General features: G+C 42.3%; 1 protein-coding gene across 1 annotated transcript in view; it reads left to right on the forward strand.

The window, feature by feature from the left end:
• The window catches only part of LOC126567267 (microtubule-associated protein futsch-like), a 163,045-nt gene that overhangs the window by 131,257 nt on the left and 6,962 nt on the right, over positions 1–24,826 (forward strand). The window lies entirely within an intron of this gene.

Below are 24,826 nucleotides of genomic sequence, written 5' to 3' on the forward strand. Positions count from 1 at the left end.
CCTGCTCTTGTGAAGTTGCAAAAGATTGAAGCGATATGAGCTTTGAGGAACGGACACTTTCGGAAGGTGTAATCGGTTTTCACTTTCTCGTGTTGCAGTTATCTGCAGAGACCTGCAGATCTACAACAACCACTTGCGCGATGTAAACAGGAAACATTGTGCAGCAACGTTTAAACAAGAATAACAAAATACGTTCCCGTATGCATCACCAATTAGTTGATTGGTGATACGAATTAGTGTTCTGGTTTTTTTTACGTTTTCGCTACATTTACATTGTGATCTTCACAAGCTCGAGAAATCTTGACTAGCCTTTTAGTGCCGACTTGATTTCATCCGAGCATGTTGGAACGCCGAGGCGTTGATGGCGACGGTTTTCATACGGCAGGACTGGATATTTAATCCCGTCCCGATCATCTGCCCGTACGAAGAATTGACTATCCAGCAATGGATGTAATCATGCCAAGAGTATGGTAGGCCAGGACGCAGCAGGATAGTCATTTCTGGATATGGCGGCGGTTCGCAAAGATTTTGATATCCAGTATCGCATGAAAGTGTGGTTAATGGTTCATTGTATTGCGATTACGCAGTGATTATGCAATATATTTCATTACTTCGATAATGCTGTTACCTTGCACAGACTTTCTGCTAGTACAGAAATGATCCAAGACAAGAGAGGGTCACCAAGTTCAAGATTTACGTGCTACCATCAACTATACAGCACGTTCTGTAAAAGATCGCTTAAAAGTGAGGATAAACAACGTCGTATTTGACATTCCGAAATTAGGGTTAATTATTAGCGAAATTAGGGGTTTCTAAATAGGAATAATATTACACGCATTACATACGATCGCGGGTTGACATCCATATTGAATCCATGCTGGTACTGGTGTCAATTAATCATACACGGCAGATGATTTTAAGGACTTACTAGGTCGCGTCGGTCATCGAATGTTTTACTATACTGCCTGAAGATAATACCACGTAGTACGTAGGCACGTGGATAGTAAATCCTTAACTACAAGGGAAAGATTCTTCTTCTTCTTTTTCTTGGCTTAAGGACCTCTAAGGTCACCGAAATGGCTTACTAAGCCTACCACGCTTACCACGTAGTTGGATAGTCAGTCCTCAGTCCGGGGGGACGGTCCTAATGGGATCGGGGTTCAACCCCGGGGTCCTGCCGTATGAAGATTGGCGCCGCTGTCGCCTACACCACCGGGCCACTCCACAAGGGAAAGGTCTGGATGGGATTTTAAATTCTTGTTCTGCCTTGAAGACCGGCACCACTATCGCCTTCCCAATGGACTTCCCATTGCTTCTAGAGTTGTGTTAAGCGGTGCTGATGCTGGTACAGGGTGTATTATTATAGGTTTCTTTAAAATTTAAAATTTGAGCACAAGTGTCATTTTTGTGGATATCAATAGAGATGAAGATTTTTATACAGCGGTAGATCTTAAGATCTAAAATTACGGCGTAAGAATTTGGGCTAAACCTGAGATTCTCAAATAGGTCTGTAGTGCACACTAGTGGATGCTGGGGAGTTTTTTTTTATCAATTTCAAAAGAAAAAAATCCCTTACTAGAGCAATTATGCATTGAAGAACGAAAAGGTTTTGTATTAAAACCCCCGCATTACGCACCTCACCGAAAAAGTCCCATAAATATCTGAAATTCAATGTTTTCTTGTATTAAAAATTGTTTTAAGTGTACTACAAAACGTAGTACTTATATTTAAGCACCTATTGACCAAACACACTAAAGTATTTACTTAGTGCAACATTTCAACTTGTGTCCCAGTTTACATAACCAGCAACGATGTTGAAATACTAAAACTTGCGAGGCCAGAAAGGCCCTCCTATTTCCCGCTACCCCTTTCTACACGCACAAACACACATACCATTCGATGATCCGTCTTGGTTATACTATCTCCGCGCTCGAAAATGTCACGTTGAAAGCGCTAAGGCTCTCATGCTCGCCATATGCAACATGGCGCGCCCCCAGGGCGATGCGGTCCGCGATCGCGTAATCAACTTCGCGCGTCCAATGCGCTGGTAAACGCGCGACCGTCGGCGATAAATCCCGAAAACCCGAATGCTCCTTCAACAACCGGCAAACACCACAGCGCGCGAGCAAACCAAAACACACTTTCACATCGCTCCGGCAACACCATCATGGGACCGCACTTAGCTAACCTGGGCTGCCGATGCGGATCAACAGGCTGTGATTTCGTTCGAAAATCAAGTTGCAAATGTTAAAAGCAGCCTCTAGTGAACGGCGGGAAAGGGTTGTTCCGAACGGGGTTGCGCGATACAAAAGCGAACTGAGGGAAGCAACAAAAAAAAGCCAACAACATACTTACATAAATGATTGCTGCCCGAGCTTTTTCTGTAAACACACATGTGCGCCACGACCTCGGTTTGGTACGGATGCCAGTGACACCACCGGGTACGAGGCACAGCTTACCTTCAACATCCCAACGCTTATGATGCATGGGACAGCGAAAGGACTGCCAACATCGTCAGCCACCTGTGTATCGGTGTGCTTGTTTGTGGACGGATTTTGATGCTCAGATCGGTTTCTGGTTGGATAATGTGGAAAGGAAACGGTTTTGGCGTCAGGCTTGCGAGCATCAATGATATTCCCCCGGGGAGAGCTATCGTCAAGGCATTTTGCTAAATTATTTTGCAACGTTCGTACGCTTTCCAGATATTTTTTCTTCTTCTTTTTCTATGTTTACTGCAATACAAAAAATAATTTTTTTATAGTTTAATTCTTTTAGTAAAACGAGGTCATATTGATAGGGTCATGAATTCATTATCAATCAATTATCAGTAATTTACTAGATAAAACACTAGAACCGCCGGGCTTCTCAACCTTACTAGAATCGCCATATGGGACAATTTTGTCCCATACGTTATGTAAACATATTTTTACTTGTTTATTATTACATAAGGGTTTCTTGTGGTTAAAATAATTCATAAACCTCATAATTTGGTATAATAAAGCTTTGTTAGCATCTCAATCAATAATAAAAAAATAGAATTGAGGTAATCGTTTGATCGTTTCAACTGCCCAACCAAGGATATCAAGGCCAGTTTTCTTTACACTAATATAAAATTATATGTATGCACTGGTCCGTAATAATGAATTATAAAAATAATGAAATTATATGACTTTTTGTAATAAAGGCTTATAATTAATCCTTACAGGGATGAACATTCCAGTAAATCTAAGCTTAGAGCTATAAATTATTGAAAGAATCAAGAGATAAGTAGGATTTTTATGATAATAAAACCAATCTTTTGTTCTTAGCTGTTTGGGTCTACGCGGGCGTCTGTGACTCCCTTTAGAAACATTACAAAAATTTTATGTTAATATAGCTTTTAATTGCCAAAAGACGAGGACAAAGCTTCGAAAGCAAAACGAACACCTAGATTAATTATTGCAAGCATCGATAACACATCTTAAGGTTTCAACATAGTACATTGCTGCATGCATTTTAGTAGAGCCCTCGTGACAAGACATTTGAACCTGACAGCGCCGACGAGAACCTTCAGCACCTGACACAGGCAAGTTAGCGTTGGCGCTCTTATTTTCAACGTACTCTTTAGCAAGTGACTTGAAAAGAAAATCTGGTCTAGATATCTTTTCTTTTGTAATTTCTTTGTACAAGACCCAAGCATTGAATCCGACCAAGTCCAGAATATTAAAATATGAATAACCAGGTCACCTTCTACTAGCACTTTTCACGGAGTACTTTCTACACATTTGATCAACTACATCAACTCTGTACTTGATCAAGTTGTGCAAAGACACAGTTTCAGGCTTTGATTTTCTATGTCCTAAGTGCACCAGGCACACTGGTTGTGCGGTTGTTGGGAGAGCATACACAGCGACCAAGCAAGCCGAAAACGCGTGAACGTCAGTGCTGCCAGACTTACCGACGCACATCCGTCACTCGTTGACAGCAGGGCTACCAGCCATCACAACGTATTTTGCCTATTGGACAAAAATGTCCTATATGGCAATTCTAGGTTGGAAAGCTTTTTTTTAAAGTCCCACATGAGATTTACACAATTTTGTATGGGCGCATTCGAAAGATCGTTAAAAATAAGTAAAAGTCAGAAAATTTCAATGGGTTATCACGACGGCAAGCGGAATAACACACCTTTTTCGAGTGCGATGGGACAAAAAAGTCCCATCGGCGGTTCTAGTGTTAAAGTCTCTTTATTGACAGGTCGTTCTGCTCCTCTGTTGAAAAATAAGCTTGTTATTACTTTTTATTACAATTATTACTTCAATTGTATTTCGCAACTCACATTTCGCAAAATAAGGTTATTTGCGATTGCATTTATCAACAATTTAATCAATCCTTTGTTTTATTACATAATTCCAGATGTTTAAATCGATGTAACCAAAAGTAAAGCCTTAAACTACCTAATTCGAAGCGTTAGACGGTTTTCTTAGAGAACAAATAAAACTACATTCGCCTTTGAACTTCATTTAGTGAATTGATTCTAAGTTTACCTTAAATTGTTAGACGTAATCCTGAACAGAATCCAAAATTGTTGTGATTCTTGCCAGATCTTGCACACATTCTTCGCTATTACAAAGGATTTGACTTACTCTGTAATACGACATCATCATCCTCAACTACAATGAACTACAATTTTCATTTATTCGCTGGGAGTTGATGGGAGTCGGTAATAGTGCGTCATCTTAGTGAAATAGTGAAGGAGTCGAATGAATAAATAATAGATGGGATTGCACTAGCGATTCGGTCCTCTTTGCGTCATTATCGGTCCATAAACAGAAAGTGAAAATCAACCACAAGAAAATATATGAAGCAAACGTTCAATCTACAAAAGCTTTTCTTTTAACAGATGTTGGCTTTCAATTTAGCAAAACAAAAACTTCTTACAAACCATTATGAGCTTGTACTTTTCTTCTCTTATGGTCATAACCAAGGCTAGTAATTACGCTTCCTAATCGATCTATCTCTCTCTCTCTTCTGCTCTCGGGACCCTGGATGATGATATGGTCTCGATCGGCATTAAGTATTAATCTCCATCAATCGATCGTAAACGACCCCATCGGTTTCGTGGGCCGGCTTTGTACACCGCGCTCGAATGCAAATGAATTAGCTTAATCATGCTAAATTGCTCTAACGCTCGTTTCCCTCCATTTAGAACGATGAGGGAGGAGCAGGAGCAGGTCGTGCTGGCTGCAGATGGTTCCATTCGAAAAAGTCAACCGTGTGCGGGTTGATTATCGAAAACGGCTTAAGGTTGGGGAGCTTTTTCGATCGCTGGTGGCGCTGATTTGCAATAAATCTTCCGATCGTGTGAGATTGTTTTGCTTGCTTTTCTCTTACCATGTCCGTTTCACGCCTTTGCCGGTCGGGTTTGCTGCTGTTTTGCTGCGTGCGTTCTGGTGGGAAGTGAAGTCAGATTTATCGACGAGATGTCAGATGTTGTTGGTTTAAATATCGCCACAGGAGAAGTGTGAAGAATTGATGAAAAAAAAAAACAATCCTTGTAAAGCTCATATCTTTGACCACGCGATGCTGTGTTATTAATCTCTAATATTTTTACTCCCACCGTTCTGTACCAATCCGTTCGATCTTTTTTTTTCTCTAGATCGCCTTAACACAATTGGACGCAATAGGGGTCACTATTTATTCTGAAGTCAATTTGTTATGGGAAAACAAACGAAAAACGAACGAAAGCAAACTTTAAATGCACATTTAATTCGCTTAAATGCTCTGTGTCACGCAACGTGATTAGATAAAGCAAAAAAAAAAAACGATAACCTCAAGGAGTGCAGAACTTGTTAATATTCCAAAATCAGCAAGCGCAACAAAGCCCAAATGCCAAAAAAAAAGCTCTGGATCGGATGATCGTAACATAATCACCGCACGTCGCGCAGAGATCTTACTACGAGCAAGTGGTTAGTGGTCAGTAAATTTTAAATTGACGATGTTGAAACTCCATCCATCCCTAGTTCCGCTTACCGTCGTCAACAGATGCAACTTCAAAACCCCGTCTTAATCTGACAGCCAATCGGAATCGATTTATTGCCGGATTAAGCAAATGAATATAAACGCACTCTTGTGGTGTTTGTCTGCGGGAGTGCAAAAAAAAAAACACACAAAGAGTCGTCCAAAAACGAACTTTAAACTCCGAAAACGGCACTCAGTACATATCAAGGTGTTTGTAGTGAGAAGGAGAGTGAGTTGTGACCAAGCCACTTCATGGAGTTGACGCATTGGAAGTTGGAACAGCGGAAAAGGGTAGGTGGTGTGAAGAAGGTGAACCTGATTTAGATCAATCGAAGCTCCGTGCACGCTGTGCTACGATGCACAGCCCAACAGGGAGACCGGATTGCACATCACGCGAGCAACTCGTTCGTCGAATCCGTTGCACAATTATGTAATCGCTTGTCCACGAACCCGGCCGTCTGCCGTTGTCTGGGGTTTGGCTCTTTTTTTTTCTGGCCACGATCGCGCGCGCCGTCTTTATCTCTGTTCGAATCGCCCGTCTGAATTGCGCGATGAAAAAAGCAAAATAGTGATGGTGGTGGTGGTGGTGGTGGTGTTGGTGGTAGTGTACATATTGAATGCGCGGCGCCATAACTCTCCTCCAAATGGCACAAACACACTGGGCAGGAACGAATAAATTATATCGCGTTGGAAATCGAAAGGAAATCTGAAGGTGACAATTTGGAAATGGTTCGTTTGAAACCTACGAAATTGTCTTCGAGTGTGTTGCAAGTGACGTTTGGCACTTTGCTAGAAGGGGCTTTGCTTGATTTGCCATCGTTTATTTCTACTGCGACAAGAAGTCAAGTGACAACGAAAAGATTGCTTTCTATTTGAGAAATCGATTTGAAATTACCACCCCCACAGTTCCATTTCCAAAGGGATGTTTTAGTCTGATTCGATGTGATTGGTGAGATTGTGAAATCATTTATCTTCTTACAGTTCCAATTTTCAGTAAGCTAATGGTTTATCCCAAAACAAATAGGCCAACAAGGAAGAAATGGGCTGCTCCTGCTACGATACAGGACGGGAACTTCTTAAGAGACACTGATGCTGGCAAACACTCTTGCCTGAACCGAGACAAAAGGCCCTCATTCCTCTGGTATCAATGTCGACATTTTGCTTACACATTCGTCCTGATGTGTTGTCGATGTGGTTGACCTTCGGGTGTTTGAATCATACGACCTTTTCGAAGCGTTGGTATATATTTCAACCATCTTCTTCACGCCGGATAGCATAAGAGTACGAAACAAAAAGGAAAAACGCACATCCATGGTGCTGGTCCCCAAAACAGAGAGGGCACGATTTGAATGTGGCTTCAACCATTCGGCCGGTTTCGATCGATCGATCCTTCGTTTGTTGCACGTTGGTAGACAGCGTGGACAAAAAGCAATGAAAACATTTAAAGTGTTGGCAATCAAAATTTAAATTAAATATAATAAAAATTCGCCCAATCTGATGGCCGAAGCAATTGCAACGCCTGAGTAACACGGCAGGACCGGAGAGGTCCTTCGCCGTAGCGAGGACTGGTTATCGCATTGCATAGTATCAATAAGCCATTAGATGACGGCATTACCTTAACAGTTCATTGAGCCATGAAGACGAAGACGACCAAGACGGATGAGTTGCAAAATTTATAAAAAAAGTTTGTAACTTTTGAAGAAATCTCGTTACAAATATGTTTGACCGATTTGAAAAATACAAGAAAATAATCTATTTCTTTCCTGTTCTAATATGCGATAGACATTTGGCATTAAATAACTCAATTGAATTTTAGAAAATTGAAATAAAAACTAAATTTTTGTCGGTATCCTTAAAATTTCAATTTTTAAACAATTTTAAACAACGATCACGTATTTTAACTTTGCTTACGAGTATAATTTTTTAGAATAACATGAAAATTGCAGTTCATAAACGACTTATCCTCAAGAGGTGGTTTGCTTTTTCCGATTTTCTTGATTTAATATTTTACCCGCAACTGGATAGTGAGTCCTGCGTTGGAAGTCGTTTTAGAATAAATAATTAAATCCTCAAGTTGAAGCAGAATTTTACATTCTATTGATGTATTTAAGGACGTGTTTTTGTGTTACGATTTCAAAACAAGTAAAAACTCAATAATTCTTCAATTGCCCTCTTGTTTGTGCCACGTTTATCCCATTGTGCACCTCGTGAACACATATGTAAAACTGCTCTCCTCCCATCTGAGCGCTTCGGTTTGAATAATCGATGAACGTGTGCGCGCAGTAGACAGACAGCATCGGCAGACGACGTCGTTGTCCTCCTTTGCGGTGTGGTTACGATGTGGCGGTGGGCAGATAACATATGTTTGACATTTGATACATATTATAATGCTGATCAAGTTGGTCCATGTTTACGAGTGCCTTTACAGAGCTTGTCGTGCCGTGTTTCGGTTGTCTTCGATTGTCTCTTGTTGAAAAGGAGACGCTATGCGAGTACACTTAATCAAACAATTTCCCCTAATATTTGTAGAGAAACTAAAAAGTTTTCATTTGAACCGACACTACCACGGGCCTAACACTGCTTGCGTAGCATTATTATCTCTAAATCATACAAGAATTCTATCCCTTCTAAAAAGCTATTTCCATTCAAGCGAGGACTAACACGCTAGTGTTAGTTGTCTGCTCTGTACATTACTCATGTATCGCTACTTCATAATTTAACCGTCGAGAGTAAAACACTCCAATTTACATACGATTCGGATGTTGTTCTAAAACCACATTTTGAAGTAGAATGCATTGTGCGAAAACGAGTGTCTCACAAAACGTGTCGTTGACGCTTTTAGCGTGTGTTGCGCTGTGGTTTGTCGAAATTAGCCTCCGCCGTAAAGCACGGCAATCTTAAGCCCCAATCCAAACAAACTACCGCGAAGTACACCGAATCATTCGCGAATCACGGTCGCGCCGGCACCGGGGATTGTGGCCAGCGCATGCAACGTGCTAAATGAAACTTTTCCGCTTTCACTTCCTCCCAGCCCAGCCACTGCTGCTCCAACACATACGATCCGATTTCGCCCTATGGAATCTGTGTTGTGTGGTCCCCACACAGCTAGACCTGTATGTACGTTGTCGAGCATAAATATGTTGACTTATCTCTGTTGCCTGGTGTTGAATTCATATTTTTCACCGTAAACCGTCCGTAAACCCCTCGTTCTGCGACCACGCACCCAACACTTCAGGTGTCTTCCGGCTCCAGAAGTCGTTCTACACTCTACGGTCGGTCGCTCTTATCCTGAGCACATTGCTGGGATCAAAAGAATCCGGAAGCTAGGATGGCCGGCGAGGTCTGCTGGGAGGGAAAGATGGGAAATACAAACGGAAAACAAAACTATAGCAAAAAAAATCCACCCACTTCCCGACGAGGAAAGATTTATGGGCGCGTTTTCCGAGCAAAGAATGGCGGCAGCCCGCTTCGAGGACCGTCGATCCCCGGCATGCCGAGCTGGAAGAAGCTGCGTTTGCTGAAATCCGGAGTAAATAATTGTTTATGGTTTTCCACCTACCTTCCGAGCAGCCACCAGCATATCAGGTTTGTTTTTTTTTCCTCTCTCTCTCTTTTGCTGGTTTGCTAAAACCAGCACTCTTTCCTCTCGCCCGTCAATACAGTATCGAAACGAACGGAATGCAGCACGAAACCTCCAGCGCAAACGGGAGCTTCAAACAGAATAACAACTTGTGAGTCGAAAAGGAAATATTTTTACTGGATCATTTTCCTTAGCAAGTGGAGGCTTTTTGATGTGCACAGAGGCTTACTGTACTGTGTGAGTTGGCTGTCAGTGTGGTTGGCTTTAAGATGGCTTACTAACTGAAAAAAAAATTTTAAATTTCAACTGTAAAAACCAGGATGCAGTTGCGAACGAATTCTCTTCGAATGAAGTTGATACGGTGCAGGTGATTAAGGGTTTGGATAAAACCTTATGAGCTTTTGATTGTGTCAAGAAATTGATAATAATCATTTCCAACAGCTGCTGATCTGCGCTACTGGTGGAGTTTTATATCACTACCTGTCGCGTCCTTCGGCCGCAATTTCTCTTCGAGACATTCTTCCCCCAGTGACGTGATCATCTCATTTGCATTTTCCAGCACCAGCAGCATAGCAGGAAGAAAAGATTGAGAGTATCGCTTTACAATGTACCATCGCTTTTGTTAGCCCTTTGGCACCACACTCTGAAGCGTACGTGCAAATCAATGTGTATGTGTGTGCATATGGTGTGAGTATGGGCACAGCAAATCTGTGTCTCGGGATTGTGCTACCGTTGAGATATTAGAATGCAGATTTGCCATCATCAAAAGCACATCGGTGACATTCCCTGCCATCTCGAAAACGATGTTGTCGTCGTCGTCGTCATTCGGTGTTGTTGTTGTTGTTGGGATGGAAAGATCTCCACTCGGTTGTGGCATGCTGGCAGCATCCAATACAGTAGCACTTGGTGGTCACCGTTAGCCAGTTCATCGTCTGAACGAACGGTTCTTTGCCTGGAGCGCTTTCCTAGCGCTGCCGGCGACACATTATCATAAATAATCCTCATCAGCAGCAGTTGCACGTTTTTCCCACCGGACGTGAACCTCGTGCGAGGTGCGTGAGAAGTGTGGCCACCGAGACTGTTGCTGCACTTCTTGGGGCACCGAAACGATGCGCAGCATGCAATCCGGTCCGGTGTCGAAGCAATATAGCCCCGTTCGGGGAACAAATCTCAATTCGCTAGAAAAAGAAACCACTCGGGATGGTCTATTTAGTGTACATCGTGTTTCAAAGAGTCGGAACCTTACCAACCTAACAAACGTCCTATTATTAGAGCATCCGATTTGGTTACGATAGTGTTCACGCCATGGGTTCACCTTTTCGTTGCCCCAAATGGGAAGAGGAGACAAGATTTGGGACAAGAGATTCCAAAAGTGGTGATCCTACAGATGCCGGTATACGGTCCCTTTGGTATGGCAGCAATGGTCAACAGTGTTCTGATGCACGGTACAGTACAATACACGGCACCAACAATAGCTAGTAGCGTTGCGTTGGTAGTTTTAATGTTGGTTACCCAATTCATTTCCAAATTCGGTACATGAACGTTACAATATGCATATCATCGTTAACTCATCTTTGCGCCCTAATCACCGTACCAGGGAGAGACATGCAAAATATGAACCACAAACTTTCCTTCGGTTCTTTTGGTCAGCTAGGGTGTCAGCTGGGTAACCAACTCCCAAAAGTCCTGCATCCTGCTTTACGAGGTGACATGTTGCTGCAAGGTTATCGTAATTCCTCCCTAACGTCACAGCCAGTGTAGGAAGCGTAAGAACAGGTGGACACCGCGAGGAAAGCAAAAATATTTAGTGTCGAGGAATTACGGGTTTCCTGTGTGCACCTTTGGCTACGAGAGAATTTGTTTGGAATCCAGCCCTTGGAATGCATTGCGAGCAAAAATGCTCTACCAAACCAGAAAAATTCCCAACGGAATCGGAAGGGCGATAATAACATTGGGATGGTAGAGAGAGAGAGAGCGTACGTCGTAGACATGGTATCGAACCAATTCATTAGAATTAATTGCCATTCTAGCTGACACCGACAAATGTGTGCATTGTGAGGTGCAAATTATTCACTTCATGTTCACGAAGTGGTCCACTGGAACATGTCGACAGGATGAAAAGTTTGCCCGATGCACAATCTATGTCACGTTTGATGATTGCAAAACACACTTATAGAGCAAGTTTTCGCATGCATGTATCCTTACCGAACGACTTACTTACATCGCGTCAAGCTGCCGGTACAAGGAGAGCTGCACAAGTTCCACCAAATAATTCAACGCGCCACTCTCTTGAGAGCTAGAGGCGCCTCCAGCCGTCTGGCAAGTTTTGATGACAAAGTTGACCGTGTGTCGCCAAGTTGTATCGGATCGCAGTGAAGAGTTGATTAGCGCGCTGAGTTTCTTTGGAAGGAATTTTGCAAAATGCGCCTTCTGTCAGGCTGTCTCGGTTGTGTCACCTGGTACAGAATAGTGCACCACGTCTACATTGCCTAGCAATGGGGTGAAGTTTACATTCCATGAGACTTGTCTGCAGCCTGGAACTCATGTTAAAGCATAGTTTGTTGTAACAAATCCTTAAAGCAGATTGACTCGAGTTTCCTGGGGAGCTTAACAGATTCCCATACCTTCACAGTAATGGATTTGTCGACCTCGAAACAACGATACTTGTTAGTGACCCGAGCTCACCTTTAATGTTTGTCTGATAGAGTAACGAGAGAAGAAAAATACTCTCTATGCATACTATTCCCGTGGCATCCCTAGAATAGAGATTGTCCTTTTTAAACCTCGGTTGAAATATTCCTCACACCGTGTCTGCTCACGCCATATGGTTGGGGTATGCGATGTACAAAAGCACGGGAGAAAAGTTTGAAATTTCATACATTCACCAGACAAAACTGCTCCTTTATTATTGCAGGCACCGCATGAGCAGTCGTTTTTTGTCGAAACGAGGGCACAATCATCCACCTCCTTGGTTCTTCAACCGTTGCTCTCCCTGGCGACGCTTTCGACAACGACGACGACGGCGATGATGATGATGTCGTTGTTCAACAGGGTCGCTTTTTATGATTCGCTTTTCCACCTTTGGTATCGTACACACACAATACACGTAGCGTAGCTTTCTTTCAGGGATCTCACTTTCACCGGTCGCTTAAACTGGGACAGAGCCCGGGCTCCCTCGAGCGTCAACGGTGAGCAGGGATTACCCGACCGGTCGCAAATGTTGTAACACTTTGTTCGGGCGTCCTCAACCAGCAAAGTCGCATTTGCACGCTGCTACGACGGGGTGAATCGTCTACACACAAATCCTCCTGACACGATCCTGTCGACAGCTAACCAGCTCAGGCTAGAAGTAACTACTGTTCTATATTGCACAGACATTAAAAGCCACAATTTTCCTTCTTTTTCTACCTTGGATGACGTCCCTCGAGCCAACGATAAGAAAAGCGCCATTTTTGAGCGAGTTCAATGCTTTTAGGACACAAAAAGGAGGTCAACGAGATGGAAGAACTGACGTTCATTTGTGAATAGCGATCGATTCAGCAATGACTTGGTACACAGATGACGTGCTGAAACGAAATCAATAAAGGAGACTTGTCGTAGTCCTTATTGTTTTGTGAAGAGTATTGTAATCAATTAAATAGATTTTCGTATCACATCATTTTTTTTTCTTCTTCTTGGCGTAACGACCTCTAAGGTCATGCCGGCCATCAAAATGGCTTTCTAGACTGCCGATACCACGTAGTTGGGTAGTCAGTCCTAACTACGGGGGGACGGTCCGGATGGGATTTGAACCCCGGTCCTGCCGTTTAAAGGCCGGCGCCGCTGTCGCCTACACCACCGGGCCGCCCCAACATCATTTGTATGTACCCATTTTGATGCTGACACTCATAATTTTAAGTATATAAATGCAACTGAAAGCAAAGTTTATTACAAATTTGCAAAATGAAACTATTTTAATTCGTTTCTCCAACTTAAATCGCAAACAAGTTTTGAGTTAGTTCCAAAACCAAAAAGCAGAATTTTATTTAAATAACCATTCGACGCCCTCGTATTTCCCGAGTAATAATTTCGATGTGAAGTGACGCTTCTTGTGTGATGCTAAGGCAGTGATAACCGAGAGCTTTTTGTGATCACACTGTCAAGATTATCGGTTTAATTTAAGTGAGTGGAAAAAATAAAACTATAGCAATAGCGGAGTATCATAAAACGTTTAATAGATGATTTGATTGAGTATTTGAAGCTGCCACCTTTAGAAAATATGAAGTAAATCTCCTTTCATAACCATCTGTGTGTAGTCTTCTGCATGCACTAGTTTTGGAGGATAGCTGGCCTCGCCGAGTAAAACATATGTCAATTGTTAATTCAGTCAGTAGCTGACATGTAATTTGTTCATCTTATTACGAGTCGTATCCGAGCACATTTCCAGCATAGAGAAATGAGATACAGTAAAGACGAGATCCGTCCGCCATTTGCCATTCACCAACTTTCTTCATGGTGTTTTCTTGCTTTTTCCACAACAATGTCTATTCATCACCGCTCCTAACGATGAAGACCCGTCTTGGTCATCCCAAACGCAAGTATTGTGTGTGTGTGTCATCAGACACTAGCCTCGAGATGATCAAGACATCGATCCGGGACCTTCTTCTGGGCTTTCCGCACCTCTGTTGGCGTGTGCTGTGTTGTAATTCTCTTTTCACGCAACTGTTGCCCGCAAGACTGACTTAAATGGGAGAAGCAATCCTTACTACTGTGAAAGACCTTTCGCAGGCGGCTACACAATCATTATTTGTGTGGCGTACTTTTGCCCTAAGTAGCACTCTCACAGCAGAATGACATGGATCTGCAAATGAAGAGTAATGTTTGCAAAGAAAGAAGCGGGAAAAAAAACGAGCGATAAAACCCGACCTTCTTCTACTCCTGTCTGGACACCGTACTGCGCTACCGCAGCTGTGTTTGCACATCTCCTTGAGTGGATGGACAAAGAATGTTCGGGAAGGTTGTTTGGTCCTTTCGGAGTAGACTTTCTTAGCATACACACCGGCAGCAAACAGCAAAAATTGTTGACCGAGCCTGCCTTTCTGGTTATGACCGACATGGCAGCTAGGATCCTGCGACAACAGAGTGGAGGAGCGGGTCCATGTGGTCGTTCTTCATGGTTGCCCAAAGCGTGCAACACACTTTGTCACTGCAGAACCAGGTCGTTTTGGGCTCTCGATTAGTTTATTTCTCTCTGGCACTTGGTTTGAGAAAACGGGTGACAACGAAGAGGACACACAAATCGGGACAAAACGCAAACGAGTGCCCTAGATTAGGAGTCTATTGTATACCGGGTTGAGAGATGGTTAGCAACACACACACACACACTCACACATAAACACGTACAACTTGGTCCTGATTGCCACAGACGGTTGCAAGGAGATTGAATCAAATGGAGCAATGTACTCGGTATAGCCTAGTAATTGTGTCAACGTTGGCAATGAGACGTAGGAGAGTGCTTTGAAATGGTGAGTGACGTACATTCAATTTGTGGAGCTGGTGGAACATTGTATGAAGATAAGAGAAAAAGAAGGAAAGACGGGTGAGCATTTATAGAAAAAATATGTTATTTTCGTGTTGATGCTGATAAACTTTTTAAAACGATAAGACCATTAACAGATTTTGAAATTAATGCAAAGCTTCCAAATGATAACGTAGCAAACGGTGGACTAGTATTTACTCAATCTAATTATTCACTATTTAGCACGTGTGTCTGCACTCATCACTCTTTTCTGATCAGTAACAGGATGATCCAATCAACTCACAGCAAAAGGGCTCCAAATTGGGCTTAATAACTTTTTCACAATCATTCCCATTATTGCATCCTCGATCTCGACCCACTCATACCCGTACCTGTACTGGTAATGATCAAAAATTCGGTTTTTTCTCCTTTATACCCTCTCCCGTACCTTCCATATTCGCATGTGGATACGATTGACTTCACGGCTGCTACGACACCGTGCCGTGAGCGAGCAGCTAAATATTTTATCAACCATCAAAATAGAACCATCTCATAAAAATAAAGTGCGTTATTATGATTCCATCTTCTGGTGCTCACGCAAGCAGGAAGAGCAAACAAAAAGAGGCAAACCTGGTCGCAAGAAGCGTCGGTCCCGCATGCCACAAACCACCGACATATCGTATAGCGAAGCAAGTGAGGCTTTCTAGCAGGACGAAAAAAAAAAACGGGTGGACGGGTGTATGCATCCATCCCTTTTTACCACCTTCGCACGCCTTTTGCTGCAGGGGGTGTGTCTGTCAACTGGCCTGGATCCCGTTTACTACGGCGTTGTTCTACTTTCGTTTGATTTCGCCCTATTCAGCTCGGTTTGTTTGGTTGCCTCTTATTTCTCTCTCGTAAAGGACGCTTAGTCTTACGTTACGTTAGGTGGAGTTTGGTGGGTCGAGACAACAGGAACTACAGCGGAAGTTCGAGGATAGGAATCGCTCTGCAAAGACCGACAAAACGGAGAGCAAAAAAAAAGGATAAAATGGAATATTTACGCCTTATTGTGTAATAAAAATCCTCTTTTCATTCATCTTTGCTCGGTTTAATCTTTCGTGCGCCAACCATACTTGTGTGCATTGGTTGCGCTTTCTTCCTTTTTCCGCCTGACACCGCCTGATGCTTCCTCAGCACTCTGTGCTCCCTCGGAGATGTACTAAAGAGCCCTTACCCTACCCCCTTCCTGCTTCCATTGCCCCTAAGGATCCGTGGGATGCCAACTATTTCTTCCTAGCTTTTTTCATCAACTGCCACGACGGAACACCGACCGACACAGCGAAAAAAAAAAAACGACTTACCACCTCGCGAGGTCGCGTCTGCTGCCATTTAAGCCCGTCCGCTAGAGAACCATCGTGAAGGATGTTTGTTCCTTATTGTTTCTTTTTCTCGCGAGTTTCACTTTGCTCTGCTTGACGCTTTCGCTCGTAGTGGTTTTGGAGTTGTGCCTTTTATTGTGGCGCGTGAGAGCAGAAACGTACGACGGGATGCGGGATGGCATGGTATGCGGTGGCCAGATTCCTTCGCATGCCAAGCGTCGTATCGTTCCGCGGCAGCAGTCTTTTATGCCGCACGGTATGACATTCCTGCCTTAACATGGATAACATTCGTTAGGAAGGATAAAAGGGAAAGCAGCATTAACCATTTAGTTGTGCAGTTTGAAAATGATACTGTGGCGTTTACAGGTTCAGATTGTATTGAGAACTCGATTTATGCATAGACTGAGACTAGAGTGTATATAACTGGTTTGTGTAGGATTATGTGTAGGCTATTGTTTGAATATCCATTACCAATTAAACATTGATCTTTATTGATAGAAACCACTGATGAATGTGTGTATGCGATCAAAAAGAATGCATTTTCTACGAAACGTAGTTGTAGTATAGTATAAAAGTAGTAGTATAAAAATAAAAAAATGCATTTTTATATTACGTATTGGAATAGTCGTTCGCTCACTACGAGGGAACGATTCGGATGGGGCTTGATTTCCAGACCCGGACCACTGGACCGCCCTGTGTTGCACTAACGCTTGCATAGAAATATAATAATTTTGGAAGGCGACGAAAAAAATATTACTGTTTTTGGTGTGGTAGAGCGCACGACCCGAACACCTGTTTCGTGTGTCTACGTGCTGTAACAGGTCGGCTGATAATTGTCTGGCCTGACACATAGAGGGCGCTCGTAAATTCTAATCCATATTTTTTGTTGTTTGTTGTCAAAATTTGACAGCACTCGGACAATAACCTAGTGAGCTAGAGCATTTTGTGTGACGCAACTATTGTGTTTTGAGTCCATGTTTACAAGAAGGAATTTCGTGTGTTTTTATATTTTTTTAAATATTGTTTTTTGAAGGGGAAATCGCTAAAAAAACGGCTAAATTTGAAGAAAAAAAAATTGTTTCATCAAGACAATGCACCGTGCCACAAATCAGTGAAAACAATGGCAAAAATTCGCGAATTAGGCTACGAATTGCTTCCCCACCCACCGTATTCCCCAGATCTGGCCCCCAGCGACTTTTTTCTTCTATCAGATCTCAAAAGGATGAGGTGATCGCCGAAACGAAGGCCTTTTTTGACGAAAAAGGAAAATCCTTTTTCAAAAATGACATTGAAAAATTGAAGCACCGCTATTATCGGTGTATCACCCTTCAACCTACCATGTTGAATAAAAAAAAATATTTTGCAAAAAAAATTATTTTTACTATTGTAGGACAAACAATTATCAGCCCACCTGTTAGAAACACAAAGTTCAATGAGAGGTCAAGAATGTTTAATCACGTGTCAAGCAAGCAATAATGCGGCATAAATAATCGAATTTGAAGTGAACGGAAAGAATATGATATTCGAAATAGATTGCGATGCGATTTATAGAGAAAAATTAATTGAGTCCTTTGTACAAGTTATTGCGAAAGGACACAGCATTCAAATGGTCTAGAGAATGTCAGATAGCTTTTGAAAACACAAAACAATTACTCACGGGAAATAACATATTAGAACCATATGATCCGTCTAAACCAATTATAATAGCAGTCGATACAAGCCCATTCTTCCCATTATTCCTTTTGCGATAAAGCAAAACATTTTAGCATTATATCATTCCAATCATGATGGAATAGTTAAAATGAAGATGAAAGGTTCGAGGAGATAAGTCTGGATGAAGCACATGGATAAAGACTTTGCAAACTATGTACCATCCTGTGGAACATGTCAAGTCACACAACCGGTTCAAAAGACGATGGTAAAAACTAAATAGCCGTTAATAGCCTGGTAATAGCCTTTGCTGCTTTAAACATAATTGTTCGCATTTAGATTTGGTCGTTTTTCTTCTCTTAATGATCAAATGTTAAATGTGTCAGATGTTTGTTACAAAACAAAAGTCTATCGATCGCTTCTGAGGGCTGTTGGTGGGATTCGACGACTATTGACGCCTTGCATCGCTAAGCCTTTTATTCGTCGTTTTTATGTTCCTCCAGGAGGAAAAAAAATCATGCTGGAATCAGCTATAACCGGAGATTTGGTATTTTTGATTGAAATTTTAATTAACTGATTAACTGATAATGCTTAAAAATTTTGCTGTTGCATAAAGCAAACGGTAGAAAAATGGATGTTGGGTTAGAGTCCTTAAGGTCTTCGAATAAAAAGTTTTAGAAAACAATCTACTACTTTCTGGAACTACAATCACACTTTCGTGACTCTTGATCAATAACGTAATGCAACATTCAAATCATTATCCTGTCATTTACAGCTCAAAATCATTAAAATCATATCCTTTCCGCAATGATGTGCGATTACCTAATTTTAAAGTGATTTCCCCATCCCTTACAACCCTAAAACCCTAGCCACAAATGTAACCTGCTCTCTTGCACCGGCAATAAAATAGTTCAATCCTGTAATAGCTCCAGCGAGATGGTAAATCGCCGTCAAACATCGGTAAACTCCCGGAGGATAACTGGATATTATAACCTCACCATTCCGCCGCAACTGCAAGCTGCTTGTTGCTTGCCCTGATTAACTGTATACAAGTCTGTCTTCCTCCTGCTGCTGCTTCCAACAGGCTGTGTCATAAAGTGTCACCAGAAACTTCATCAAAACACAAACGTACCGCCATCGTAGTGCGATCATCACATCTTTATAAGATATTCCACTCCTCATCGCTGGCCCTCGCCCCGAGCACTGAAAATGGGCAATTGGAGACCATATAGTCATGCAGTCTGCGCCGCTCACACTGGATGATGGGCCGTTTCGGTGGTGTAATGGTATATCCTCCACAACAATCTCGGTCGCTTCCGAAAAGTGTTTCGATCCACCGCGCTAGGGATGTGTTTTTGGGGAGGCGAACCCCGTACCAAGGCTCATTGCCATCATATTTGACGCATCAAATTCGAAACAAGCCGTGAGCTCTGGCTGTTTGGTGCCGCTCCTTACAAATGGTATGTATTTATGTATGTGCGCCCCCGGCATCGTTCGAAGCACGGCGTATCGTCACTTGGGAAGACGATGTAAGCAATGGTGATGATTTCACTTAGTTCGAGTGAGGACAGATCCCGCACGTATCGTAACATATTCTGTCGATTTTCTGCCGCACACTGCTTAGAGCGGGGAATATCTCTGGACGTGGGGTTGGGGATAGCTTTTGCTGACTCTGCCAGACGCCATTGATTTTATGGATCCATCGAAAGGCGCCTGCAATGATGCTACTACTGCTACAAACAACGGAACGACGCTCGATGAAAATCCCACGGGTGATTTGCACGATAAGTACCATCAGGGTTTTGTGTCTTTCGCTAGTATTTACCAAGAACCGGTCGGTCTTCGCAGGATGACTACGGCCTGGAGCATGAATGTTCACCTAGTGTGAATATTCATGCCACTCCCTAACCATACCCAAACTTTAACGATTCTTTTAGTAATACATCCAGAATTGCTTGAAAAACACACCCTCCCAAAACTCGATCGAATGAAAACTTCGATTTTTTTGCACCCTCAACCGGAAGTTCCTCCGAGACATGACATTGGTTGCGCCATCGCCTGAGCGTCAGAGCGCGGTAACGATCTGGAAACAACTTCACGTTGCTCTCCATCGTTTTAATCCTCGTTGATCAAGAGTGAATTTGTAAAACTTTTCCTTTGCCACCCTCAGCAGCCATCTCGGCAGCCCGAAAGCTTTACCCACCCGGGAAAGGTTGCCCCCGTGCCCAGAGGGTACGCCGTTGACTATCAACCGCGACTTAACTAAAGTCTCGTAATCTTCCCCATTCGTCCCGTTCCATCAGGCCCCGGCCAGGCCTCTGGGTTGGGAGGTAGGGAACAATTTTATGTAAATGAAACTCATGCCGCAGATACGGCGCTACTCGCGTGGAAAATGTTCTCAAGTGATGGGCACGTGTGGCAAGAGGACAATCTCTCGCCGTGGGGAGTTTTGCCCTGTTTCACTGTTATTGCTGTGTTCACAACAGGATAAGGAACAAACAGGTGGAAGAGAAGAGAGAGAGAGAGAGAGAGAGAGAGAGAAAGAGAGAGAGAGAGAAAGCTTTTTAATTTGAGCTTTATATGTGTACCGGAACAGTGTTGTGTGTGTTTGCCTGATTTTGGTAGGGTAATCTGGACGAAATTAATTTGTAATGCGTGATTAGGTGTAAATTGGTTCGTGGGGATTTACTACCATGTCATACATTGCCACCGACACTGTCGTTGCCACATTTAAGAAGAGCACCGTCATCATCAGCATCATCATCAGTATCATCACCGTCATCTTGATTGCACGCATCGTTGGTATTTCTCGCTGTAGCTCTACCTTGAATGGCAGCGAAGCCCCAAAGCATTTGCCACGGATTGGCAAGTAATTAACCAACAGATTAGTGACACCTTCTTGGTGATGCTGCGGTGGAGTCGCATCCTCTGATAGCATCATTATGAACCCGATTTTTGCCCGAAAGTCAATCCGTTTAATGCACCCATTGGTGGTTGAGTTTTTTTTAAAGTAATATAAAGAATCCTGTTTTTGATTGTCTAAAAAGAGATGTGGTCTGAAGTGAATTCTCAACTGGACCTTGATTTTATTTACCTCAATAAGGATCCTTTCTGTTAGAAATCAGAACTCATCGAAGTAAAACTCATCGGAACCTTGTTTGAATATAAGGTTACGAATACTATTTAAATAATAAATTCTGATAAAACATTACAGATCACACCTTACAAGAAATAAGCTTAACAACTATAAGTCTTGAATGCATAATTTCGCAGAGCTTCAATTTTCATAAATTGTTTTTATCTCCGTTGTTGCGAGAAAAGACAAAACTCTTCTACTGTGTGAAGGTTGTGCATTTTTAAATCACTAAATCAGCCAAACAATCCCCCAGCTCAGAACACGTTCAGCACTTTCCTGCAAATCAACAAAACCAATTTAAAACCACACAAAAAAATAAGGCACAATCCCAACAAGAACGCTCACCATAAATCGGTGAATCATATAATTTGGTGTCAATTCCATTTGTCGTCAGAACCCAACCGGAGGTGGCCCACCCAGCGTCTGAGGTGCTGTTTATTTTATTATTACTTTTTTACCGTAGAGGGTTATAAAATATTCATCATCGGTATAACCTCGGCATCGTTCACCGGCAGGCAGGTGAATCCGATTTACACGGTGAAAGATTAACTAACTGCCGTTCCGCTTTTTTTTTGTTGTTGCTTTGTTTCTTCCTACCCGTTGAGGTCCACAGTGTCCTTTGGTTGCCCCGGGACAGCACTTCATTGCCTTTTTAACACCCTTTCCTTTCGTTGATTTTTTTTTGAGTGTCTGTGACGCAATCAGAGGCTCCACAAGAAAAGAAAAAGAAGGAAACGGTTTTTTTCTGTGCGAGACATTCGGAATGATCCTTTTTGGGTTGCTGTTTTTTTTTTCTTTCTCCCCTTTCCCTGAGCTCGAATCAAACCCTTCGCGACGGTGTGGCAATTTATCGCAAAACTGGATTAATATCAATTTTATTGAGCTTAAATTGCTGCGCCGTTCACGCGAAACCGAACCTCTCGGACGGCTCCGGTTGTGCTGGGTGCAAAACGGATCGCAATCCGGATCCCATCATCATCTGCAAAACCGTAAAATTTGCTCACTCCAGCTGGTTGAGACTGAGGACCGCACACAAAAAAAAAGAACATAATACACCATGACAGGCCTAAACATGTATTTTTATTGCGTTTCAATTTTTTCGTTCCCTAATGACCGGCCAGACGTAGAATGCGGGGAACAGAGGTAGTCAAGAATAAATTTATTGTCAAATCTGTGAGCAAGGACCAAAAATCACAGCAGTTCACAAGTACTGTTTACCTACTGTGTACCACAGCACCCGGGAGAGCACCCTTTGCCGTAAAACATCTTGAACTCGGTGTGTAAAATGGTTTATCTGGGGTCGTGACGAAGTTGTACGATTTATTCCATTTCACGCCAGTGTCTTCGGAGGGTTAGCCGGGAACGAAACCGAAAATCCACAAAACACAACCCATGCTAACAAAAATTGATGCATGTTAGACCGGGACCGTGTAGCTGCTGAAGAACCCCTCACAAAAGATATTCTATTCCAAGCACACGAACCGTTTGAAGGGGTGGGATACGAATTCAACTTTTCTAACAAACGTTCCCTGTGCGTAGCTGGCACGATGACACGGTGAGACACGGTAAAGTGTCTATATTTGGACATTTGGAACACCCTTCGGGGCTTAACTCAATTATCGTGAGATTTCTTACTTCGCACAACATCAACGATGATGTCAACGTGGTGCTTGATGATGGTGATGATGATGATGCTTGGGCGAAAGATTTTCCCTTGGGGTAAGCTAGTATCATCTCCTCTTCAGAATGCTTAAGATGAAATTAAGTTTTAAGTTAAACTCGTTACCACAATGGTGTCAAAATGTGTCAGGATTTGTAATGACTTGGTGCAGAGTAGTAACAACAGATTGGCTCACCATTCGTACACTGTTTTTGCTGTAGTAATTTGAAATATATTGTTGTAGTAATATATTGTTAAGTGTTTTCTAAAAAAGATAGAAATACATAATCCTATTCTGTTCAAATTGAACTGTTTCCGCGGTGCAATAGTGCACAAGTCACGAATGTAAAAATCCGATAAACACACCAAATACACACACTCATAAAGTTCACCGCGACAACTCACTCCTAATGGTGTTTTATTTCCTTTTTATGACAACCTCATGCAGCGCTAGTGAAAGTAAAAGCATGCGACCATTGCTACTCATCCATTCCGCGACGCACGTCGCAAAGAATTTCCGTGCTTATAAAAAAACTAACAGTAAAAGAGAGATAGAAAAAAGAAGCATGACTCAGACTGTGCTGGAAAAGCGTATAAAAACGGAGTAAAGCACCGAATTTTCCACCGGGGTACACTCCAGAACCCTTGTCAATCGGAACCGTAACGAAAAAGGCATGACGCATCGTCTACACTCGAGCAAACCACTATCCCAAACCGGTGGCTTGGAACACGAACGAAAAATCCGCGAAACAAAGACCCCCGGGGGGAAAGGAGGAATATCAGTACGGCGACGAAAAATGGTGCAGCAAAACAATGAATGAATATCGCAAAAGCCCTTTGGGGGTCACAGGGAAAGAAGTGAAACATCATCACCGGGCTCAAGTCAAGAGGACAGACACAGTGCCATATCTTTTCACCGCCGGCAAGGATGTTCTTTTTTATGTTTACACTTGCAGAAAGAAAACACCTACCGACGAGAAGTGTTGTAATGGAAGGCACAGCATTGAAAAGGCCCGAGCCAACAGACAAAAAAGTTCGTCTTTAGTTTATGCTACAATGGTTCGTTGTAGCAAACCAATAGTGACTTTAAATTTGAAATAAAAAGATAACTCTTCTTTTTGGATTTTTTTGACGTTTGGAAATTTTGGATCATTTTTCTAATTGTTTTGGTTTCTTCTAAGCAATTTTTATTGCTGTTACAAATTTTAATTAATAACTCGAATCTCATGAAAAAATTGAGTTGCTCTCGATAATCTCCAAATAATTCTTTTGTCTTTAATTTTATGATTATAATATTTATAAATGTTATTCACCAGCTAAGTACCAGAAGACTGGAGGAAAATCGACACTCATCTCATGCGGTCATATAAATGACCTCCTGCCCAATAGTATTTTCTTATTCAATGTCGTCAAGATCTTGAAGTTCTTTGCATTTACCACAAACCCCACTGTCCATGTGGAAGTTGTTAAAAGGCTTTACGAGTTGGGTAGTCTGGTGCCAATTGCATTACATGATGTCCACCCTTCGGCAAGGATTTGGTGAACTTTTATGGAGAAGTTGTTGAGGTGTTAACTTTTGGTTCAATCTACATGAAGTTTTAGACATCTCTTGAAAAAAGAAAAGAGTTGATATTGCCGTCATTGTCACTGCGGAAAGCCTGATTGTGTATCCTATATTGACGAGACAGTCAGATGGCAGTGAAGAAATCGGTGCCGATCTTCACACGGCAAGAATGGGTATCAAATCCTGTCCGGTAGAATCCTGTCCTGTAGAACTGACTACCCAGGAACGAGTATAACGAAGTAAAGAAAAGCATGTAATTGCATACCAATACCTCTCGAAGTTGTTTTAAAGCCAAAGAAGATACAAGTGAAAGTATGTACTTCTTTGTACTCCGCTCCCCTTCAACTATTCTGAAACTGAATGCAGTTATTTTTTTTTATT

The sequence above is a fragment of the Anopheles maculipalpis genome, chromosome 2RL, assembly GCF_943734695.1.
Source record: "Anopheles maculipalpis chromosome 2RL, idAnoMacuDA_375_x, whole genome shotgun sequence".
Lineage (NCBI taxonomy): Eukaryota > Metazoa > Arthropoda > Insecta > Diptera > Culicidae > Anopheles > Anopheles maculipalpis.